Consider the following 17,687-nt stretch of genomic DNA (forward strand, 5'->3'; position numbering starts at 1 on the left):
CCCCCCCGCCTCGGTGCCACCCGGCCGCGTCTCAGCCACCCCCCCCCCCCCAGCCACGGTGCCACCCGGCCGCGTCTCAGCCCCCCTTGCCTCGGTGCCACCCGGCCGCGTCACAGCCCAGATTACCTTGGCATCTCCCCTTACCTCAGTGCCAGCCTGGGGACATGGTAGACCCCGCGGCGCGCCCCGGCGCTGGCCAGGTGCTGCTAGAGTGCATGGCGGCTGGGGCGGGCTCCCCCCGTGCCGTGCGCCTCAGCATCCTCCAGCTCGGCCGGCCATGCTCGGGCAGGGCGGCCTCCATCCAGCATGCCGCGCCGTTGCTAGGCGACGAGTGCGCGCCTGCACCTGTCATGGAGCCTATTCTGAGGTGCAGAACAATGCGCGAATTGTGGATGTGATGGGGTTCACTCCTCCGAGGGGAGGCATGGACGAGTGAGGGTGGGGCGGGGGGCAGGGGATGCGGCGCGGGGGGGGGGGCAGACGATGTTACAGGTGGGGCGAAAGGACGTAGGGGCCTTTCGGGGGCGAATGGGCAGAGAGGGTATTTGGTGAACTTCTGGGGCGGCGCTCACTTTTTTGTGGGGGAATAGGAAGGGGCTGCTAAGGCAGGACTAGCACCTCCTCTGGTGAGGGGTGCAGTCGGGAATGTAGCGCGGGTGAAAGTGCGGGCGCAGAGGATGAAGGCTTTCCTGGCTGGATAGCTCAGTAAGTTAAGTGTTCTCGGCCGAGATCTTTCATCAACCTCCTGGTCACAGACTGGAATCCTAACAGGCGGGGCTCAGATGGCCAGAGTGCTGCGTCCTTAATGAGCGTACCGTTGATTGGCACATCTGCTCCCGTTCTGGGGTCTGCATGATGGTACTTGTAGGCCGCATTTACAGTGGAGAAATGCAAAGAACACAACCTGGCCTGGGTGAACCAGTCATGCATGTCTGGCGCGGAGGGAAGGGCAAGGACAGAGGCAAGGAGAGGGCTGCGATAGGGTAACGAGAGCCGGCGTCCACTGGGGGGAAGGGGCTGCACACTGGAGGGAGGGAGCGGCTGGCCTTGGCGGATAGGGGAAGGGATCAGGACAGTGAGCAAGGGGGCAGCTAGAGGGAAGAAGGGGTGCAGAAGATGTGGGGAGGGTGATTGCAATAAACGCATTAAGGATATGACGGAGCACAAGCGGCAAATTGGAGGTGAAGTAGCTCAGTGGGGTCAGCTCTGGCTGCTGAGATGCGTGTTCACCGTGCACGCCACAGGGTGCCAGTACCCCGTGATCGCAATCCACGAATCCGAGAAACGCGACGCAAGCGCTAGCAAGCGCTCCATGAAACCAAGCCTAGGCGATATGATGCCCAGGCCAGGGCAGCCATTCTCGGACGAGTGAGCGAGACTTTGAAGGTGACGACGGAAAGACAGAACAAGGTGGAGGAGGTTCGATAACCGGGGCAGGGTCCTCCTCCCGGGGTTAGGCGGAGGAATCAAGTCCAAGCGCGCCAAAAGAGCTGGGAAGGCCCACGAAAGGGCAACACAAGAAAGGGGCCGGCCAAGTCAAATAAATGACTCATGACTCATGAATGAGCAAGAGTAATGTATATTGATGTAATAATGGACAAATGCCCAGGTTACGAGAGCAGAGCTGAGGGCAGAAAAGAGATGTTCTTCTGTGGCAGTGGGATATGCACTGCGCTCAACAGGAGGGCGAGACATGGCAGGAGATAGCACTGTAACCTCTAATACTGCGCAAGCCCGAAACGGAATTTGCGCTGGTCTATGCACTTCTGTTATAGTAGGGCTAGAGCCAAAGAACTCATTTTGTTAAGCACTGGATGAAACGCGAAGGCGGCCCTGTCTGAGATTAAACCTGCCTCCTACTGCTTACTCATAGATCTACACAGTAGGAACTCAGCCTATCAGGCTATCTTGCCTGAAGCAAAGATCACCCAAGGTGAGAAAAAGGCGGATCACAAAACCAAACGAATACACGCTGCAAAAAAGGGGAGGCGTCCTCCCCAAAAAGACATGGAACAAGAATCTTTTCCTTCACAGACAACTAGACAAGGGTCATCGCGGAGACAGTCCACGTGGGTCATTCATAAATAGTGCCTGTGGACAATGATGTCACGGCCACAGTAGCCGTGCAAAGCTCTGACAAGCAAAGCATTTTGTTGAGAAATATTTTTCACTTGAAAAGAAGGCGTGAGATCTCAGAGTAAGCAGTCATAACCATTTGGAGGTAGTTTGAGGGGGTTTCTCAAGTGCAGTGGCACATGAAACCCACATCATTGCCCCAGACAGAGCAATAAATATGTCAGAGAGGATTGTCGGTCCAACAGACTTTGCAATACTCTCCAGCGAATGAAAGATAATCAATAACGTCCATAAATCAGAAAATAGCAATACCGAAGGTTCCTGTAGGGGGATTTGTAGTAATGTAATGTAAATAGTATTTTACACTGTGCCACTTACCGCTTTAATGGCTTCCCAGTGCGGAAGCCAGGAGAATTACATATTGTACCAAATGATCAACTGGTATGAGATTAGCAATAACGACCCCAGGGGAGAGATAGTAATCCAGAGGAGCATGCAGGGGACTTTTTCTAATGTAAATAGTCTTTTACACTGGGCCAATTCCCACCGCAATGGTTTCCCAGCGTGGAGGCTTTCCATTAGAAATGCACAGTGTACCAAATTATCAATTGGTACGAGATTAGCAATAACGACCACAAGAGAGAGCTATCAATGGGGATCATTATGCAGAGTATTTGTTCTAATGTAAATAGTCATATATAATGTGCAGTTACCACCACAATGGTCTCCTAGTGCTGAGGCTTGCCAAGAGAATTACATATTGTACCCAATGGCCAACTGACACAGTATCAGCAATAACAACCACAAGGGTGAGAAAGAAATGCAGATCAGCATGCAGGGGATTTGTTCTAATGTAAATTATCTTTTACACTGTGCAGTTACCACCACAATGGGCTTCTAGCACTGAGGCTTACCAGGAGAATTACACATTGCACCCAAAGACCAACTGCACAAGATTAGCAATAACAACCCCATGGGAGAGAGAGCAATTCAGATGAGCATGCACAGGATTTGTTCTAATATAGTCTTTTACACTGTGTAAGTTACCTCTGTAATGGTCCCCCAGCGCTGAGGCTTGTCAGCAGAATTGCATATTGTACCCATTGATCAACTGGTATGTCATTGGCAATAATAACCAAAAGGGAGATATAGCAATGTAGATGAGCATGCAGGGGATTTGCTCTAATTTAAAAAGTCATTTACACTGTGCAGTTGCCACCACAATGGTCTCCTAGTGCTGGGGCTTGCCAGGAAATGTACATATTGTAGCCAATGACCAACGGGCATGAGATTATCAATAATGAACACAACTGAGAGCTCACGATGCAGATGAGCACGCAGGGCATTTCTTCTAATAGCATAATCTTTTACACTTCACCAGTTACCGTTGTAATAGTTTCCTAGCACTGAGACTTGCCAGGATAATTGCATATTGTACACACTGATCAGCTGGTACGAGATTATGTATACAAGGCAGATAAGCATGTCTTTTACACTGCACGAGAAACCACTCTAATGGTCTCGCAGTGCGGAGGCTTGTCAGGAAAATTGATCAACTGGTACGAGATTAGTAACAATGACCACAAGAGAGATATAGCAATATAGATGAGCATGCATGGTATTTGCTGTAATGTAAACAGTCATTTACACTGTGTAGTTACTACGACAATGGTCTCCTAGTGCTGATGTTTGTCAGGAGAATTGTATGTTTTACCCAATGAGTAACTGGTATGAGATTAGCGATAAAGACCACAAGGAAGATGTAGCAATGCAGATGTGCATGCAGGGGATTTGTTCTAATGTTAATACTCTTTTACACTGCATGAGTTACCATTGCAATGGTCTGTTAGTGCTGAGGCTTGACACGAGAATTGCTATTGTACCCAAAGATTAACTGATAGATTAGCAATAACGACCACCACAGAGAGATACCGATCTCGGGAGGATAGCTCAGAGGCAATGTGCTCGCCTTGGAAGCAAGACGACACAGAGCAACACAGGTTCGATCCCCGGGTCCGCGCTTAGAAACCTCTGGGACTGGGTATTAAGCGCATTGTAAATAACCTATCATCATCATCACCAATGAGCAAATCTACTCTTCCCTGGATCACCTCCTACTTGGAAGGTGGAGCCTTTAAAATCTCCTGGAATTCACAAACCTTTGACTACACCCCCACTCCCTGTTGGTGTCCCAAAAGATCATTTCTTGGGCTGCTGCTTTTTGCCCTCTATACTGCTGCCCTAAGAAGACTTATCTCATTCTTTGGCTTTCACTATCACCTCTTTGCTGATGACACTGCATTTTTCTCCTTTCCCTTCCTTCACTCCAGCCAACTCGGAACAGGTTGTGAACTGTCTCATTGCAATCCAAAGTACTCCCCTGATCTCTCTCTGATTTTTCCCAGTTTCCTGCAGTCCCCAGATCTCCCTCAGTTTCATGTTGTCCCCTGATCTCTATCACATGTCCTACAGTTTACTGTACTCCACAGATCTCTCTCAGATCTCACTCAGATTCCTAGTTCTCATACTCTTTGAGATTTCCCCAGTTTTGTGTACTCCCAAAATCTCTCCCCAATCTCTCCTAGTTTCCTGTAGTCCCCAGATCTTTCTCAAAGGGATCCCCCAGAATTACAGGAAACTAGGGAGACCTGAGAGAGATATGTGAACGGAATATGTCATGAGGAGATCTGAGGGATAGATGAGGATGACAGGTGGCCAAAGAGATCTGAGAGGGTCTGCGTACGACAGCGAACCAGGGGAGAGGTGAGAGGGATCTGGTGACAACAGGAAACTGGGTGAGATCTTAGAGAGATCTAGGAACTGCAGGTGGCTGGAGGAGATCTGAGACAGAGATGAGGACTACAGGTGACTGAAGAGACCTGGTGGAGTATGGGAACTACAAGAAACTGGAGGAGATCTCAGAGCACTCTGACGAGTACAGGAAACTGGGTGAGATCTTAGAAAGATCTGGGAACTGCAGGTGGCGAGAGGAGATCCGAGAGAGAGAGATGAGGACTACAGGTGACTGAAGAGACCTGGTGGAGTATGGGAACTACAAGAAACTGGAGATCTGAAAGAGCTGTGAATAGTATAGGAAATTGAGTGTGATATTAGAGGGATCTGGAAACGGCAGGTGGCTGGAGTGAGAAAGAGGAAAATGAGACTGAGGAGGTCTGAGAGGGTCTGGGCACCACAGCAGACTTCCAGAAACCTCACCCTGACCAGTTAATCATGTAACACTGAATTTTGTCAAAAGCATCTGTGTGGCCAAGCTGTAATTCAACTACCCCTGTGTGAGATCCCCAGCCTTGCCGGGCTGTCGTCCAACTCTTGTTGTCACACCCCTCCATCCTCTTCAAGCTGTGCCTCAACTACTCCCACATCCCCCATGTGATAATTCCCAGCCCAGAGAATATATCGCTCACCACACCTCTGCATATCCAATATCAAAACTCTCCGACTCGCAAAGCTGTCTTTTAACTTCCGCCTCTCCATCATGACAGCTGTCCCCAGCCTCAAACAACCCATGTCAGGGCCTTCAGTTTGATCTGGCTAGCCCTCACCCACCCAGGACTCTTGGCAGTCTTTTTGTGACCCCAATAAAGCGAAGTTCAGCAAAGGTGGGCTCCAGGGTCGGACACTATACCTCACAAGGAGCTGCGGGCAGAATAACGCGTTGCCCACCTTTTATCCAAAGCAAGCTATGTTTTACAGCACAGTTTCGGGATTGAGGGTGTGGGGGAGGCAAGGCAGAATGTGAGTAGCGAGCATTCCTCGCATTGGCAGTGCCAGCGGCTTCACGGCCCTTCGCCAGAACGCACCTGGCGCAGTGTTCCCCTAATAGAGGCTGGTCCTTGGTGGCTGACGTAGAGCTGGGTACAGCCCCCTTGCCCCCACCTGAAGCGGGCTTCCCTTCCAGCAGCCTGCCGCCGCATCCTACGGGGGACGTTCCCAAGGCGCCAGAAAGCACGTTCTAAAAATATTTTTAATGAATGCATGCGCATGTCGTCCGCTGACATGCGCCATCATGCCTTCGCACAGCTGGCGCCGGAAAGCGTGTCGCTCCTCGCCAACCCCATGGCAGAGGCAGCTCAGTACATCCGCGAGTTCCATGCAAAGCTCCCTGCAACCCCTGAGACCAAGACCCCCCTCCAACCATAAGATCCTTTGCAGAACTCCCCTGCATTCCGGATATGCATTCGAGCTCTCTCCAATTCTGATACCCGCCCCCACACAGAGCTCTGTGAAACTCTGAGATCCATCATCCATGGCAGAGCTCCCTCCATTCCCGAGCTCCCACGGAGAGCTCCCTGTAAGCCTGGCCTCGTTCTCAGAGCTCCATGCAGCCATGAGATCCACGGTAGAGCTCTGTGCGATTCTGGGAGTCAGAGCTCTTGCATCCCCGAGATGCTCTGTAGATCCTGTACAAACCAGAGATTCATGGCAGAGCTCCATCCAGCCCGGGGAGCCCCCACACGGCTGTGTACAATCCTGAGATCAAGAGCTCTCTACAACCCAAGCTCCTTCACAGAGCTCCGTGCAACCGTGAGATCCATGGCAGAGATCCCTCCAGTCCTGAGAGCCTCAACATAGCTCTATACACAATGCTGGGATCCATTACAAAGCTTCATAGAAACCTGAGATCCCCGGCCGGCCTCTGTGCAACCATCTATGGCAAAGTTCCCTCCAATCCTAAACTTCCTCACAGAGTATCCCTGCAATCCCGAGATCCAGAGCTCCCTGCAACCCTGAGATCATTATCAAAGCTCCACGCAACCCTGAGATCAATGGCAGAGTTCATTCAGCCCAAAGATCCCCCACAGAGCTCTGTGCAATCCTGAAATCCAAAGGATCCTGAAATCTTGAGATCCTTCACAGAATTAAATACAATCCTGACATAAAGTGCACTCTGCAACAATGAGATGTTTCAAACAGCCACATGCAACCCGTAGACCCATCATAGAGCTCCCCCAGACCCGAGATCCCCCACAGCGCTCCCTACAATCTTGAGATCAAGCGCTCTCTGCAACCCGAACTCCTTCACAGAGCTCCAAGCAACCCTTAGATCCAGGTCAGAACTCCCTCCAGTCACGAGAGCCTCAACAGAGCTGTATACAATACTGAGATCCATCACAGGGCTTCCTGCAAACCTGAGATCCCACACTGACCTCTGTGCAACCATATACAGCAAAGCTCCCTCCAATCCTGGGTTTCCTCACAGAGCTCTCTGTAACCCCAAGATCCTCTGCAGACCTCACTGCAACTCTGAGCTCCATGGCAGAGCTCTCTCCAGTCATGAGATCCCCAGGGATGTCATGTCTGTGCCCCTTAATCCTGGTGTAAACACTACTCCTGTGCCAAGAACTCCACATGGTAGGCGTTATGCCTACAGAACGGCTAAACAGTTCTACACTAGGTGGAGGTCCTTTGATAGTCATTTCTTTTATGTCCTAACCATCGTTCCGGAATCCTCTTCCAAGGGAATTACACGAATCGTAATTGGATATTTCCTGTTCATCAGCTTTCCAGCCTTCACTGACACTTGAACCTCGTGAGTCCAAGCGAGTCTTCCCTACGTAAGGGTTCCTCTATCATTACTCCACAGACATTTGCACCCCGTGAGTTCCATGCGAGGGGTTCCTACGCAAGTGGTCCTTTATCAGCTATTCCACGGACCCTTTTCTCTCGTGAGTCCGAGCGAGGATTCTATCGTCATATTTCCTCCGGCGATTTCCCAATCGCAAACATTTACTGTCTGTCGACTTTCAGTTAATTGGCAGCTGAATCACTGTATTTTCCTACGACACTTCAATTCCTGGTCTACTGTAATCAGTGGTGTTGTGGGCCTGTTTGTTTTGTTATTGCCAACGGCATTGAACTGAAGGGCATTGAAAATGTTTTCTACCTAAGTTGAACAATTGTAAATCAAGCTGGTCCTTTCTCTCTGACCTGTTGTTGGAATCCCAAAGGGCACTGAATTATTAGGGCGCTATCCAGGGGGGCACCAACCCAGCTCTAGTGCGGCCCTTGTGCCGTTCGGGATTAGTTTTCTCACTAACCTACCCCTTCCTAGCCGTTGTTGCCATTTGGATTCCTAAATAGGAAAATCATTTGGTTCTTGTTTTCCCCCACAGGTCAGTGTGTGTTTAGAGGGGGTGCAATGTACTTGTTATTATTTGGAAGCCTAGTGATAGTCTTCTTTTTCCATTGATTATTCACTCTGGCTGTGATTCATATCAGACAGAGAGCTTCATCAATTGGAAGGTCTTATCTTGATCCCAGTCTCATCTATCCACACTATTCATCAGTGACCAGATATCAGAGCTCCAGGCAATTGGGGTGCTCCTACGACCTGTATCCTTTACTAAAGTAACCTTTGAATTTTCAAGTGGTGGGATAACCAAAGTGACATCCAATTCATCACAAGGGAGCTCCTTGCAACCCTGAGATCCAGTGCTCCCTGCAAACCTGAGATCATAAACAGAGCTCCATGCAAGCCTGAGATCAATGGCAGAGTTCCTTCCAGTCCAGGGATCACACACAGGGCTCTGCGCAATCCTGAGATTCAGGGCTCTTGCCATCATGAGATCAAAGAGCTCAGAGCAACCCTGACATCCATGGCAGTGATCCCTCCAGTTCTGAGATCCCCCAGAGACCTCCCTGCAATCGAGGTCCAGAGCTCCTTGAAGCCCTGAGATCGTTCTCAGAGCTCCATGCAACATTGAGATCCACAACAGAGATCCCGTCAGTCTTGAGAGCCCCCACCGAGCTCTGTTTCAGTCCTGTGACTATCACAGAAATTCCAGGAAACCTGAGATGCCTCACAGCGCTCCTTACAGTGCGAAAAAAAAAACCACATACCTCTGTGCAGTCACAAGATCTCTCACTGTACTTCATACAACTCTAGAATCGCAGAAAACTTGTGACATCACAGAGCTGCCTCCAATCTCGAGATTCCCACTCAAACTCCCTGCAGACCAGAGATCCCTTACAGAGCTGCTTGCAAACCCAAAATTCCTCACAGCGCTTCCTGCAACCCTGAGGTCTCTCACAGAGTTCCCTGCAATTCTGAGATCCAATAAAGAAGTCCCTGTGAACATGAGATTCAAGACAGAGCTGAGATCATTATCAAAGCTCCATGCAACCCTGAGATCAATGGCAGAGTTCCTTCAGCCCAGAGATCCCCCACAGAGCTCTGTGCAATCCTGAGATTTAAAGCACCCCGAAATCCTGAGATCCTTCACAGAATTCAATGCAACCCTGAAATCAAGAGCTCTCTACAACATTGAGATACTTTGCAGAGCTATGTGAAACCTGTAGATCCATGGAAGAGTTCCCCCCAGTCCTGAGATTCCTTACAGAGCTATGTGTAATCCTGAGATTCAGAGGTTCCTGAGATCCGTTGGAGAACTTGGTGTAGCCAAGCAAAGCACCCTGTGCGATCATGACAGAGCTCCATCCAATCCTGAGAACCCTCACAGAGCTTTGTGCAACCCTGAGATCCAGCGCTCTAGGCAACCATGAGATCATCCCCTGAGCTAACTGCAATCCTGGGATTCATGGCCGAGCTCACCCCAATCCCGAGAACCCTAACAAAGCACTGTGCAGTCCTGAGACCAGAGCTCTTTGCAAGCATATGCTCCTCCCCAGAACTCAGTGCAACTCTGAGATCCATGGGCAAGCTCCTTCCAATCCTAGCATCCCTCACAGAGCTTTGTGCAATCCTGAGATCCAAAGCTCTATGCACCAAGAGATCCATGGCTGTGCTCCATCTAATCCTTAGAACCCTAACAGAGCACTGTGTAGTCCTGAGATCCAGAGCTCTATTCAACCATGAGATTCTCCCCATAGCTCCGTGCAACACTGAGATCCATGGCCGAGCTCCCTCCAATCCTGAGAACCATAACAGAGCACTGTGCAGTACTGATATCCAGAGCTCTTTACAACCATGAGATCCTCCCCAGAACTCAGTGCAACCCTGAGATCCATGGCTGAGCTCCTTCCAATCCTAAAATCCCTCACAGATCTCCGTGCAACCCTGAGATCACACAGCTCCATGCAACCCAGAGATCCAAAGCTCTATACAACCATGTGATCCATGGCTGAGCTCCCTCCAATCCTGAGAACCCTAACAGAGCATTATGTAGTCCTGAGATCCAGAGCTCTATACAACCATGGGATCCTCTGCATAGCTGAGTGCAACCCCAAGATCCATGGCGGAGCTCCTTCCAATCCTAAAATCCCTCACAGAGCTCCGTGCAACACTGAGATCCAAAGCTCTATGCACCAGGAGATCTATGGCTGAGCTCCATCCAATCATGAAAACCCTAACAGAGCAGTGTGCACGTCTGCGATCCAGAGCTCTGTGCAACCATGAAATCCTCCCCAGAGCTCAGTGCAACCCTGAGATCCATGGGCAAGCTCCCCCCAATCCTGAGATCCCTCACAGAGCTCCATGCAACCCAGAGATCCAAAGCTCTATACAACCATGAGATCCATGGCTGAGCTCCCTCCAATCCTGAGAAACCTAACAGAGCACTGTGCAGTCCTGAGATCCAGAGCTCTATGCAACCATGGGATCCTCCACAGATCTCAGTGCAATCCTGAGATCCATGGCCAAGCTCCTTCTAATCCTAAAATCCATCACAGAGCTCAGTGCAACCCAGAGATCCAAAGCTCTATGCACCAGGAGATCCATGGCTGAGCTCCCTCAAAGCTGAGCTCCCTCAAATCCTGAGAACCCTAACAGAGCACATCTTTTAATTTTTTTTATTGTGTTATAGTTCATTGAAGTTTTCACACATTTTTATCAAAACATAACAAACAGAATTAAGCAACATAACAATTGTAAAATTATACAGATATCAGCACAATGAAGAGGAATATACTTATCAACTTGTACAGTATAGAAAAAAAACTTTAAAACTAGGACAAGGTTAAAACTAGTAACATAAAATCCGTACACATAAAATCCGTAGGCACACCAGACATATATAACCAATCCAGATGGTAACTGTCAATGGAGCGAGCAGGTCACAAAGTATGATCATTAGACAACATGGCCTGATGGTCCGGGTCCAATATTAAACCCCACTTCCCGGTCAAATAGGAACACAGAAGACCATATCAACAGGTTATGCTATATATCTAGATCTGTCAGCAATTTAACCTCTTCTGCAAATTTTCTTAGGCGTTCCTTGACCACCTTCGAGATCTGTGTAATAGCAATGACCAAATTCTTATTCATCCCAGAGAGACATCTCAGCCAAAAGTTTTCACTTACAATATAGGTCTGATCATACTCAAATTTGGCAAAATATTTATCATATGTGAGACTCATCTTTTTGCAACATGTAAGTACGTGCCATGCGGTTTCCACCTCTGTATCATCTAGACAAAGTCTACAAAATCTTCTCTCAGCTGTGATACCAGTCCAAGCTCCTCGGACCCCTAATACATTTAGACGATTAAGTCTAATGTCCAGGAATATTCTTTGATTAGCCTGGGAGGGCATACATTTTAGTATCTCATTGGGGCTTTTTATATAGAAAAGGCCTTCTGGCAAACGTACACAGGGTGCTCATAGTCGCAACCTTGTCATAGCTGGCAACCCAATCTCACTTCTCAATGGAATTCTTCAAGGATTTTAATACCGGCCCCTCCCCCTGTTCCCATTTCAGAGACCAACCAATTATATCAAAGAGTTGGAGGTTTCTCTTCTGGAATGTATTCAGGGCATCCATTTTTCCTCCCTCCAAACCTTCTCGTAGGATATGCAACATAGTATCCTGTTGGCCATATTTGATTTTTACATAGAGCTTAGCTCTGTTATGCTCAATCTGTGTGGATAAGGAAATCTGCCCCATTTCAAGTTGGATTGCCTGAACCAGGGTATAGTTGGTAAGTCCTAGCAATCTCCTCCATATCATTCCCTCAGTCACATCTGCCCAATCCAACCAATCTGAGAATGAAGTCTCTAATGCATACAGACAAATTGCAGCCAGCTTCTGTTTGTGTATGTTAGTTACTCCCAGCAGACTAAAGCCTGCAGTGTTCTTAGAGAAGGACACAGCTGCTGTTAGAGTGGCCACTACTTTTCATCTTTTACTTTGTTGGACCATGGGATTCATTTTCCTTCTTTCCCCACAGACCTCATGGCCCAAATACTTATAGCAGTTAACTTTCCTTATCACACCTAACGGGCAAGGGATCCAAGTTATTTTTTACAACAGATGCGGCCCACCGCCATTAATTGGGTTTTTGTCAGGTTGATTTTTAGCCCATTGACACACAGATGGCTCTGGCACTGCTGCAGATTTCAATAAAAGTATTATCAAAAATGATAATGTCATCTGCATAACAGATCCAACCCACTTTGTGAGAGCCAATTCTGGGGAAGGCGTTCATTTTATCCCTGAATTTCCACCAAAGTCTGACATGAATAAGTTATACAGCGTGGGTGCTAATGCACAACCCTGTCTTACACCTTTTTGAATATTGACAGGTTCAGACAGCGCACCCATGTTGTCTAAGCCGATCTCGGCCACACTATCATCGTATATCATCATACAAAAATACAAAAGATGGGAGGGCTTCCAAAGGATTCCAATTTCGACCATAGCCTCTTACGCTCGACCGAGTCGAACGCTGGGGACAAGTCAACAAATAACAAATACAAAGGCAGCTTATCTTCCCCATTGGCCTGCTCAATTAGTGTGTTCACAATAAAGATATTATCCTTTGCGGAGCAGCCTTTACAGAAGCCAGTTTGAGCCTTATCCAATATATTTCCACTATTGATCCCATTTGGTTATTTCCTGGAGTATTAGGTTAAAAAAGATCTTACTCAGCACATCTGTGAGTGCCAAAAACCTATAGCTCACTGGAAGATTATGGGGGTCCACTCTTAAAGACCAGGAAAATATTTGATATCTTCCAGGAGTTAGGCATCATGCCCGTATCTATAACCTTTTGGAATAGGACAGCCAATATGTCTGCCCAGACTTCAGGATTTTCTCTTATTATGATATTATGATATTACAAAGCTCATCGGGGCCAGGTGCTCTGGAAGAGTTTAGTTTCTTTATTACCTGTAATATATCCCCGTACATATATTCGATATAGGTTTGATATCTAGCTTGTTCGTTTCCCCCTTACATGTATTAGTGAGAAACCTAAACCAGGTACAGCTGTCAATAGGAATCAAAAGCTCTGGGTTTCCCACATTGCTAATAGATCTAAAACTAGCCCAGTACTTACTGGTATCACCTCTAATAAGCAGCCGCCCATATGTTGCCAGGTGATGTTACTGTCAGATGCCCGATACCGTCTCATCTCATTATGGTACGTATTCCTTATCGTTCTTCTGATCATATGAAGCAGCCCTGTGCTAGGAGCACTACGATCACATAGCCGCAGCTTCCTGTGCATCTCTCTTTCCATGTCCCTTATAACCTTGTCAAACACTCTTGCATTACTTAAACCAGTCATGTGGGGTCTCACCTTCCCACCAATGGGCATAAGATCATGGATATGTTTAGATAGCCACTTCACTATATTATCTGCCGAGCGAGTTACCAATTGCTCTATTGCTATATCACCACACCATTTATTTGCCTTTGCTAAATTAGCATCGGACCATCTGATCCTGTTACCTTTAGAGGAGATATAGATTTCCCCAGTAGCATCAGTGTCGGCAGGTGTAATGTCCATAGCAACCGTACATTGTAGCATAGAATGGTCACTAAATGTATTCTTCAATATCTCAAAGCCTTTTAGTTGATCATAAAGCCTATCACTCAGACATATGTAATCAAGTGTTGATGCATATGGACCATTAGTCCATTTACTATTAGTGGTGGACATATCATATATACATCCATTCACCACTGATAGTTCAATATTCATAATGAAAGTTTTCCACCTATCTGCTTTCATTATTGCCCCCAGGTTAGATGATAGTATATTTGAATTAAGATCACCACCTAGTATAACGTTCATTTCGCCCTCAATGATACATTTAGTCGACAGGCAATCATATATGGTCTGTTGAATTGTGGTGGTGTAGTCATCACCTGGCGGATCATATATATTAACCCGCATAATTCAACTAGCATTGTTCAAATTCACCTCCACCATCAATACATTAGGATTTATGGACATAGGTAAAGATTCCAGAGACTTAAGTACATTAGACACCAAAATGGTTAGTCCCCCAGATGGTCTGCCCGTATCCCCTTTCTTTGCCAAATTATGATATGTCGTATAACCATGAAAGACAGCCCTTTTCGTTAACCAGGTTTCTTGTAAAAACACAATTTGTGCATTATTCAAAAGATCATATGAGCCGAATGCATCAAAGAGATGACAATGACCTCTAGTAGTCCACGATATGATTTGCAATCAGCTCATTTACTATTATAAGCTGGTGGTAGGAAAGAGCACAACCATTACCAATGGGATTTTGTTACATCATTAAGCTCCTTAGCAATCTTTCCTTGGTAGCTATTACCGGCGTGGTCATGGCTTCCCTTTGAACCAGGCCGGACCTCAGCCTCTTCACTGACATCAAGCATATATCCACTACTTTTCAGCTCAGCCTTGTGATCTCTAACAAGGCATACCACCACTTCAGAGTAACAATGTATCCGACTAAACATGCTCCCACAAGGCTCAACAAACTTAAAGTCCCCACTTTTCCATATTCTCAGTGGAAGTTGATCATTAAGAATTTCAAGTAGTTTACTTCGATGAATGGGTTTTCTATTTTTCTTATTACTGCTTGCGATAGTGAACTGTCTCTTAGGTAGACACCTATACATATTGATCCCATGGGAAGGGTTCAGAGATGATTTCTTAGTATTCTTAACACTATTCACGGGCAATGCCTCATCCACCTTCAAGAAGTTGACCTTAGGAGTCGTTATATCCAGGGGGATTTCCTCAGATTCCACCTCACTGACATTACTACCTACAGAGGAGCTATCAGTTGTATCCAAAGAACTAACACTGGACTCATCAGACAGCCCCCCAGTCGCAGAAACCACCTTAGATTTGCTCTTCTCTGAGCCAATCAGCCAGGACGTTAATTTCCCCTTTTGAGGGCACGTTTTTTTGCTTTCCTTGCTGCTCTATTTCTCCCTCTTTTGGTGGTAGTTTTCTTCTCCACATTATCCACTTTTCCATCTAATTCTACCACTTTCCCATCCCTGACCTGCATAGGTTTCTTTGATTTATGCCTCCTTCTCCTCTCTTTTTTCGATAGGAAGCAACCATCCACACTCTCACTTTCACTGCCTGCCAAGATTACAACCAATGTTGATTCTAAATTTGCATTGCACATATCAACAGTGGGTTCTTTACTTGGCAGGCCTTCAGTTCTTATATTTGTCACCCCAATATTTGCAATTGAGTCAACCTTACACATTTGTTTCAATACTTACGCATTATTTCTAACTTGGGAGACAGTAGTATATCATAGCCTTAATAGAATTTTCAATGCAAAACTAGTTGCTGTGTTATGAGTATCTAGATCTTTAAGCTTGGATTCAATGTTACATTTATCACAGTCACGATTGGAAATCACTGATACATTATCTTGTGTTTTACTGGCAGCCAGATTAGACTTGTCCGCAAGGCCAGTAAGGCAAGGTGAACATGAGAATCTATCCGAGGCCAAGGTAGGAGGGATACTAGGTATTATATCCACTAGGCATGCATACGGGGCATCTATGATATCCTGCTGTATTTCAGGCCCTTGAGCCTTCAGCCTCTCAAGATTCGTGATTTGTCCTTCCAAACTATAACATAAGTTTAGTAATTAATTATTGTTGTCAAATTCAGCCAATGTACAGGCCACATCACTTAGGGTTGGACCAGCATCTAGTGGTTCTGCGTGAATCTGCATGACTACAGTATGTTCACTAGCTACAGTATGTTCACCAAAGAAATCGTGATCTTCTTATCCTTTAACAGAGTCTGAGTACTTATTTCCACTGTCTTCACGTCACTTCCTGCATTCCAGGTCTTTTTGTTGACTTTGAGTTTACTCCTCAGCTTCATACTGATTAGTAGACAAGGCAGTACAACCTCTATCTGGGATAGTTATATATAGATTGGGTATAAGACAGTGCTAAACCCACGCCATATATCCCCCACACACGTCTGGCTCAAAGCCAGCAGTGGTGGGTGTCAGCAGCACAGGCTAAATTCAGTAGCACCAAAAGAAGGGAGCACCTTCGTATACCGATATCCCCAAGCAACTGACTGGCTCAAAGATAATATCCACAGTCACCAGCAGGTTCAGGCTCAGGTATAATACTGTATACCAGGATGATACTTGCCGTATATCGCTGCTCATGAATTTCAGTTCACTAATACAGAATGAGAATTCTGGTTATTAGGACTAGCTCCGTTAGCCCATCAAGTCCACCAAGTCCTGGGTCAAAGAGGAAGGCCGACGGCAAACCCCTGCAGTCCCCAGGCACACAGGCAGTAGATAATGCTCCAATCCCCGGCCAACCAGCCAGCCAACCAGCTAGTGCTAAGAGCCGCTAGTAGCTATAGAAGGTAGGGTGAGTGGATAGAGAAACGGGAGAAGTATGGCACGGCGGAAGAACCGAGGAGAATAAAAAAAAGGGAGTAAAGTAAAAATAGAGATAAGGGAGACGCGTTCCACCAATATGGGAAAGGCTTACCAGCTCTGTGCAACTAGTAGCTATCTTTACTGCTACTGCTGTCGAGCCCACTTGCAGTGTAACTTTCACTTTCGCTCCACAATTGTGAGTACCCCAGACAGCCCAGTCACACGGCTCACTCGACTCAACGCCACAGCGCCACAGGTCTCCACGAGTCTCCACGGGCCTCCATGAATCTCCACTGACCGAGTCTCCTCAACCACTACAACGGTTCAGGATGCAGAGTAAAGGACCGCACGCATCGTATCAGATCGTCAAGCCGCACTGAAACGTACTGAATGTCAGCCGCCTCCGACATTCTGATAACAATCACAGAGCTATTGGCAAACCTAACAGACCACTGTGCAATCCTGAGATCCAGAGCTCTATGCAACCATGGGATCCTTCACAGATCTCAGTGCAACCCTGAGATCCATGGCCAAACACACTCCAATCCTGAGATCCCTCAGAGAGCTCCATGCATACCTAAAATCCATCACCAGGCTTCCAGCAAACCTGAGATCCCTCCTTCCAATCATGTGCTCACTGACAGAACTCCAAGCCATCATAAGATTTAGAGGCCCCTCCAATCCCGAGATACTTTGCAGAGATTCCTGCAACTAAAGGATTATTTATATTTATTTATATACAAGAAGGAACAATACTCTTTTAATTACACAAGAACGTACAATAGATAACAAATCTGATTTGACGGGAAACAGTGAGCTTCTTACAATGGAGTGAGTTTGAGTGACATTCTTACCAGGTTGTGGAGGGGAGTAAATGGAGCAGTCACCGAGGACAATACATGGGTGGACAGTCAACATTACACATTTTTAAATGCTGGTAGGATGTACGGCTAGCTGTGTTAGGGATGCAGCCATGATGGATAAAGCGTTAGAGTGGAGGCAGAGAAAGTGAGGAAGAGAGGCAGGT

At 47.0% G+C, this 17,687-nt stretch overlaps 1 protein-coding gene across 6 annotated transcripts in view; it reads right to left on the reverse strand.

Annotated features, from left to right (window-relative positions):
- SYNGAP1 (synaptic Ras GTPase activating protein 1) overlaps positions 1–17,687 on the reverse strand; it is a 2,054,767-nt gene that overhangs the window by 862,914 nt on the left and 1,174,166 nt on the right. The window contains exon 1 of one of the 6 annotated variants that reach the window (XM_069635202.1): positions 145–359. The exons of the other annotated variants lie outside the window; for them this stretch is intronic. The gene's annotated coding sequence lies outside the window, so the exon portion shown is untranslated. Of the gene's footprint in view, positions 1–144; positions 360–17,687 lie in introns of those variants that run through there. 6 annotated transcript variants of the gene reach the window in all.

The sequence above is a fragment of the Ambystoma mexicanum genome, chromosome 13 (assembly GCF_040938575.1).
Source record: "Ambystoma mexicanum isolate Mex_15411 chromosome 13, UKY_AmexF1_1, whole genome shotgun sequence".
Lineage (NCBI taxonomy): Eukaryota > Metazoa > Chordata > Amphibia > Caudata > Ambystomatidae > Ambystoma > Ambystoma mexicanum.